The sequence below is a fragment of the Phyllobates terribilis genome, unplaced genomic scaffold (assembly GCF_046119375.1).
Source record: "Phyllobates terribilis strain yellow unplaced genomic scaffold, ASM4611937v1 Scaffold_4__5_contigs__length_816908805, whole genome shotgun sequence".
NCBI lineage: Eukaryota > Metazoa > Chordata > Amphibia > Anura > Dendrobatidae > Phyllobates > Phyllobates terribilis.
Window position 1 is genome coordinate 691,912,225 of NW_027362764.1, and position 7,500 is coordinate 691,919,724.

At 56.5% G+C, this 7,500-nt stretch overlaps 2 non-coding genes across 2 annotated transcripts; both read left to right on the forward strand.

Annotated features, from left to right (window-relative positions):
• Positions 1 to 167: 167 nt before the first annotated feature.
• Positions 168 to 286, forward strand: LOC141269717 (5S ribosomal RNA). The gene has a single exon (XR_012321533.1). It is a non-coding gene; the product is annotated as a 5S ribosomal RNA (ribosomal RNA).
• Positions 287 to 1,992: 1,706 nt separating this feature from the next.
• On the forward strand, positions 1,993 to 2,111 carry LOC141266910 (5S ribosomal RNA). Its single transcript, XR_012320929.1, has one exon. It is a non-coding gene; the product is annotated as a 5S ribosomal RNA (ribosomal RNA).
• The last annotated feature ends 5,389 nt before the right edge of the window (positions 2,112 to 7,500 follow it).

Genomic DNA, 7,500 nt, shown 5'->3' on the forward strand with positions numbered 1-7,500 from the left:
TCAGCGGCTCTGAGCGGGGCGTTCTGTCTACAAGACCTTTTTAAGGAGCCAGCAAAAAAGTGAAGAGAAAAGAAAGCACAAAAGCACCTTGTCTTACTAAGCACTGGAAAGGGCAGCCGGCAACCGGACGTCAAAGTTGAAAAGCAGCAAGTGAGAGGCCTGTCTCTGCCTACGGGCACACCACCCTGAACACGCCCAATCTCGTCTGATCTTGGAAGCTAAGCAGGGTTGGGCCTGGTTAGTACTTGGATGGGAGACCGCCTGGGAATACCAGGTGCTGTAGGCTTTTGCCTTTTCTTACTTCCACCAGCAGGGGTCACTCTACTCTATGCCTTTTTTCCATTCCTTTTTTCACAAGCGCACACATGCTCCTTTCTTCTTTTCATTTGCTTTCTCTCTTGCGCTATTTAATCCTTGCAAAATACCAGCATCCTTCTCATCACCGTGGGCCTCCAGCATTGTTGCTTATTTACTTTTAATACTAGGCTTCTTTTCACCAGGACCAGCGACTCCCGCATGACTGGAGGCAACCACCGCTGACCTGGAGGCAACCACCAGTAACCTGGAGGCCAGTTTACAGCACAACCCAAGCAAAACACCTTTGCAGGCCACACGACCCCCCCGAAGAGCAGCTCAAATTCACTCGCAACCATCTCACCCTCTTCCTTCATTCACTCCTGGGCGTTTCGCTCCACCCCAAGTTGCGGGTCCAGCTTGCTCTTTCTGTCACATCCCCGCGATGAACGGTTTAGCCTGCAGGAGACCCTGCGCCGAGCCATTTTTAAACACATCTGATGCGGCAGGTGTTTCATTGCTCAACAAACAACACCTATAGGGACGGCACAGCCTATGCATCGGTCCTTCGGAGACCGCCCCAGAACGGCCAGAGTTCTCGTCCCCACGCGAGCCTGAGGAAGGCTGGCCGGGCGATGGGCCAAGCAGCGTCTACTGGCCATACCACCTTGGATACGTCCGATCTCGGAAGCAAAGCAGAGATGGGTTCGGAAATACTTGGTTGGGACACCTCCTGAGAACACCAGGTATTGTAGACAATTTTGATGACGTTTTGCCATCTTGCCCAGCTCGGCTAGCATTGAGTGGCGCCTTGCTGGACACCGACCTTACGTAAAGTAGAGGCTGGAAGTCCCAAGCCTCCCAAGCCCCCCAAGACCTCTAAGATAAGGACGCAACCTCGCCGCCTCTACCAGGCCTCACACCGAGCTCCTTGCCACGGCTAGGAGTGCTTATTGACCCCGCAGCCGGCCGTATGCAAATGATGGCGTTAAAAGCATCTCGCGCTGTGAAGGGGCCAGGCTTTCAGCAGCTGCCCAGGGGATGGTTTTAGAGGGCGACCGCCTAACGAGGGCCAGCAGAAGTAACGTCTTCTTCTTCAAAGAAGCTTGTGTAACTAACCCAATCAGACAGCTGCCCAGGAGCTAACCTCAGTGCTAGGAAGGAGCGGGAGGGAATTGAGGGGGTGGTTCCTGCTAAGGCCCTGAAATAATAATAAGACAGGCAGGAGAGTCTGACGCATGGTGGCGGAAAAGCTGCAGGTGCAAATAGGGAATGTGGTCTCGTGCGAGCAACTTGTGCATGCTCGCTGTGTGTGAGTGTGCGCTTCCTAGGTACGGCGCGCTGCAGACAGTCAAAAGGGTTGCTCCCTTTCATTAAAAGTTAATCCCCGGCTGCAGGCTATTAGAAAGCAACTAACCGCGCCCTACTCACCCTACCCAGGTCTACCGGTGAGTCTCGCCGCTGCTCCCGGCCTGTGGCATTGGCCGCGACGCTGACGTTCCGTCGACAGCGCGGCAGCCGATCAGTGAGCTCAGCGGCTCTGAGCGGGGCGTTCTGTCTACAAGACCTTTTTAAGGAGCCAGCAAAAAAGTGAAGAGAAAAGAAAGCACAAAAGCACCTTGTCTTACTAAGCACTGGAAAGGGCAGCCGGCAACCGGACGTCAAAGTTGAAAAGCAGCAAGTGAGAGGCCTGTCTCTGCCTACGGCCACACCACCCTGAACACGCCCAATCTCGTCTGATCTTGGAAGCTAAGCAGGGTTGGGCCTGGTTAGTACTTGGATGGGAGACCGCCTGGGAATACCAGGTGCTGTAGGCTTTTGCCTTTTCTTACTTCCACCAGCAGGGGTCACTCTCCTCTATGCCTTTTTTCCATTCCTTTTTTCACAAGCGCACACATGCTCCTTTCTTCTTTTCATTTGCTTTCTCTCTTGCGCTATTTAATCCTTGCAAAATACCAGCATCCTTCTCATCACCGTGGGCCTCCAGCATTGTTGCTTATTTACTTTTAATACTAGGCTTCTTTTCACCAGGACCAGCGACTCCCGCATGACTGGAGGCAACCACCGCTGACCTGGAGGCAACCACCGGTAACCTGGAGGCCAGTTTACAGCACAACCCAAGCAAAACACCTTTGCAGGCCACACGACCCCCCAGAAGAGCAGCTCAAATTCACTCGCAACCATCTCACCCTCTTCCTTCATTCACTCCTGGGCGTTTCGCTCCACCCCAAGTTGCGGGTCCAGCTTGCTCTTTCTGTCACATCCCCGCGATGAACGGTTTAGCCTGCAGGAGACCCTGCGCCGAGCCATTTTTAAACACATCTGATGCGGCAGGTGTTTCATTGCTCAACAAACAACACCTATAGGGACGGCACAGCCTATGCATCGGTCCTTCGGAGACCGCCCCAGAACGGCCAGAGTTCTGGTCCCCACGCGAGCCTGAGGAAGGCTGGCCGGGCGATGGGCCAAGCAGCGTCTACTGGCCATACCACCTTGGATACGTCCGATCTCGGAAGCAAAGCAGAGATGGGTTCGGAAATACTTGGTTGGGACACCTCCTGAGAACACCAGGTATTGTAGACAATTTTGATGACGTTTTGCCATCTTGCCCAGCTCGGCTAGCATTGAGTGGCGCCTTGCTGGACACCGACCTTACGTAAAGTAGAGGCTGGAAGTCCCAAGCCTACCAAGCCCCCCAAGACCTCTAAGATAAGGACGCAACCCCGCCGCCTCTACCAGGCCTCACACCTAGCTCCTTGCCACGGCTAGGAGTGCTTATTGACCCCGCAGCCGGCCGTATGCAAATGATGGCGTTAAAAGCATCTCGCGCTGTGAAGGGGCCAGGCTTTCAGCAGCTGCCCAGGGGATGGTTTTAGAGGGCGACCGCCTAACGAGGGCCAGCAGAAGTAACGTCTTCTTCTTCAAAGAAGCTTGTGTAACTAACCCAATCAGACAGCTGCCCAGGAGCTAACCTCAGTGCTAGGAAGGAGCGGGAGGGAATTGAGGGGGTGGTAATGTAGCACCCTGAGGATTCGGCTGCTACAGGGGTATTGCACCTCAACCCAGAGGTGTGATATTCCACTCCCGGGTAAGGATGGAGTGTGGAACTGAGCTCAGTCAGCTGCATGCACTACACACATCCCATTTCCGAGGAGCAGACCAACGGTACTCCCACTTAGAAATGTGCAGGTACGACCGAGTCTGTTCCTGGCTGGAGTGGGAGGGGGGTGGTACATCCCAGTAGTGTAGGGGCAGATAGGGGGAGCAGCCTGGGTAAAGATAGGAGCTCATTGGGTGCTGGTCACCTGAGCTCACACATAGAGGGAGTATTTAAGGTGGGCACCATCTAAGATCAGGGTCAGTCTGTGAGAAGCCAGAGGAGGAGAGCAGAAGAGCAGAGCAGCCCCAGAGCAAGAGTGAGAGAGGAGAGAAAGAAAGACCCAGAGGGGGAGACAGAAGGAACTCTGAGAACCCAAGTACAACCCCAGGGTGAAGAGTTGGCAATAGGGTACCGGATCCCAAACTGGTGGGGGCTAAAGCATACCTCAGCCAGAGACCGGAGGCCGTGGGCAGGATCTGCCACGGCCACCCACCACATCCACCCTGAAGGCAAACCACGTGTAGGGTCAGGGAACCCAAGGCCAAGGGTCTCCCAACAGAAGGCCCGAGGGAGCTGGACCTAGGTGGACCCCTGGTGGGGACGGCCAGAAGAAAGGACAAGAAGGAGGGCTCAGGGACACGCTCCGGACTTGCTTGGGGGTTGGCTGAATCCAGGACCTGGTGGACGCAGCACGGCTCGGGTGGTCACTCAAGGCCGGAGTGACCGGAATATCTGCAGTAAGTAAACACCCTGAACTGCACAACCCGACTCTGTCTTTAATTACCATCATCCCTGCACCACCACAACCCCCATCCTCTGCACCTGACCCCCTGAGGCTATACCCCTCCCGTTGGGGGTTATACTACCGCAGCTGCACACACACCACCAGCCTCAGCGGACCATCTTGCAGCGGCGGCCTTTTGACCGCAAATCAACGGGTGGCGTAGTCGACACTAATAACATCTATAAGGACTGCCACACACTGAGTTTGACACCCTGGGCACGGACCGGGTCACAGCCACTCGGAGACTACAACCCCCATCTGATCCGGCTCCGGGTATCCCTAACAACATGGCCCAAGGGGCGCGTCAACTTTGGCGTAGTCGGCAGGATCACGTGCCCGCAACACCCGGGTACTGCGTGCCTGAAGAAAAGAACAAGTTTACCTCAAAAAGAAGTCTCCCGCCGGTTCCGGAGGGTCCCCGCCATCGGACCCCATCACAGGTCGTTTCCCGCCGGTTGTCCGCCATTAACAGCTTTTTCCCGCCATCTGCAGAGTTTCCCGCCACTGGGAGACGATTCCCGCCATTTCCAAAGGTTTCCCGCCTTGTCGGAGCGGACGCCATTATGGGCGTGCTAGAGGGTGGCAAGAGGCCACCTCCCATCGTGGGCCAGGACCGAAAATGGCGCCAAAAGTGGAAACCGCCCCCACCAACAGAGACTGTGATGCTAGAGGTGTCTGTCAGCGTGAAAGAACTGCCCCTGGAGCTAACAATCACCAAGTGGCCCCGGGACCGCCTTCGAAGTGGGAGGACTGAGAAGAAGAGAGCAAAGATGGGTGTCGCCTGGAGCAGTCTGGAGAGAGCGCACCCGGAGACAAGAAGCCTGGAGCAGAGTCCAGAAAGAGCCTACCCGGAGATGGAGGGAGAGCCAGGCAGCACCGACCCAGTGGTCAGGAGCCTGATGCGAGCCGCCACTCCAGGCAGCACCGACCCAGTGGTCAGGAGCCTGTTGCCGGTCGCCACTCCAGAAGGCCTGCTGGAGATAACGGGAGAAGAGCAGAGCAGCACCGACCCGTTGGTCAGGAGCCTGCTAGAAGCAACGACCCCACTAGGCTTAGTGGAGGTCCTGGCACAGCTCCCCCGAGATCGGGAGTGTGCACAGACCGCGCTGGAGGGCCTCGCACAGAGGATGGCCCGGGTGCAGCGAGAGACGTTGGCGGAGTGGAGCCGTGAGATGGCCCAGCAGACAAGAACTCGTCAGCGGAGCACGCCACCCGAGACGAGGAGACAGACCGCCTCTGAGGATGGCGCAGGAGGACTGAAGGCCGGAGACGGCGCCGAGAAGGGAGCCGAACGAAAGGAGGCAGGTAAAGGGGACGTCTCTACCCCAAACCGGGAAACCGCGTACCTGCCCCAGCTCCCCGTCGCAGAGCCCGAAGTACCCCCTGCCGTGCCCGTAACCGCAACGTCACCGCCACAGACTAGGCCTCAACCGGAAGCCGCAGCCGCGACCCCTGTGACGTCACACGCCTCGACCCCGAGCGTGACCAAGCAGGAAGTACCACCAGCCTGGTCGCAAGGCCTAGTACCCCCGGGCGCCGCAATACCAACAGCGCCCCCTACCTCCGCGGAGCCACCGGCCTGGTCGCAGGGCCAAGTAGCCCAGGGCGCCGCCGTCCTTACGGTGCCCTTCACTTTCCAGGTGCCCCAGGCCTGGCCGCAAGGCCTGGGCAACCCGGGCGCCACCACCACCGCGCCCATAAAACCAAGAGTGCCGCATCTGGGAGAAGATTTGTTCGCCCAACATACGTGCCCGGATGGGCAGCCCTTTATATGGCCACCGGAGTTTCACCATCCCCGACTCCGGAAAGAGAGACCCCTAGATGAACCCCTGATTCCGGTTCCAAAGCCCGTAAAAAGGACCTCGCCCCCGCTAGAGGAGGCACAGTTTGAGTGGGACCCCACCGGAGAAGATCTCATGGGGTTCACTCAGGAGACCCGGGCAGCTGCAGCGGAGCGTGCAGAGTGCTGCCGGCAACAGCTCGAGGTCTTCGAGAGGGAGCGGAGAGAGAGGCGGGTCCGGGAACAACAAGCCCAGATAAGGAGCGCGGAGCAGAAGAGCCGGGCCAGGAGGAGTCCCCGTGCAGCTCATGGTCCCCCTTCCACCGGGACTGTGATCAAGTTTAATATGCAGCACGGGTGGGGCTTCATCCGAGATCACCGCACCCCAGGCGACGTCTTCGTGACAAGAAGAGACGTTGAGTCCCACCTACCGGAGGGACACAGAGGACGTGACCTGTATATAGGGGACGAGGTCACCTTCACCCGGCACAAGTGTGCCAAAGGACCCTACGCCCTCCATGTGCATCGCCTGACGGAGGAGGAGCTGCGGTGTGAGGAGGAGCAAGAGGACCCGGACGGGTCTGAAGTTAAAGGTAACCACAAAGAAAGAGCAGGAGGACGTCGTCGTTGAGTACAGCAGAGTACAAGCTGTATATAGTTGCCCGTCGGGGCACAGTGAACTGTTGTTGCTATTATAGTCCCTGTTGGGACCAGCAAATTGAACTGTTCCAGTGTGTCCCATTTCCCCACTGACCGAGGACTGAGAGCGGTCATCCCTTTCCTAATACCTGGCCGAGGACTGAGAGCGGCCATATCCCCTTGTAAATAGTTGCGCTTCCTAAAGCGCCCCCTACCGGTTTTATAGGAAGACCATTTTTCTAGAGAAACTGTTGCACTTTTCCCGGGCACACGTTGCACAGTGTCCGGAGGAGGAGTTAGAAGCAAGAAACGACTACGAGAATGTTTTATATGAAAAGTTTTATGATGCTGCTAATATATGTTGTTTTATATGTTTTATTATGTTGTTTATGCAAAAATTGTATGTTTGGTGTTGTTTTATATCTTACAGCCCGAGGACGTGCTGTGATTTACCAGGGGGGAATGTAGCACCCTGAGGATTCGGCTGCTACAGGGGTATTGCACCTCAACCCAGAGGTGTGATATTCCACTCCCGGGTAAGGATGGAGTGTGGAACTGAGCTCAGTCAGCTGCATGCACTACACACATCCCATTTCCGAGGAGCAGACCAACGGTACTCCCACTTAGAAATGTGCAGGTACGACCGAGTCTGTTCCTGGCTGGAGTGGGAGGGGGGTGGTACATCCCAGTAGTGTAGGGGCAGATAGGGGGAGCAGCCTGGGTAAAGATAGGAGCTCATTGGGTGCTGGTCACCTGAGCTCACACATAGAGGGAGTATTTAAGGTGGGCACCATCTAAGATCAGGGTCAGTCTGTGAGAAGCCAGAGGAGGAGAGCAGAAGAGCAGAGCAGCCCCAGAGCAAGAGTGAGAGAGGAGAGAAAGAAAGACCCAGAGGGGGAGACA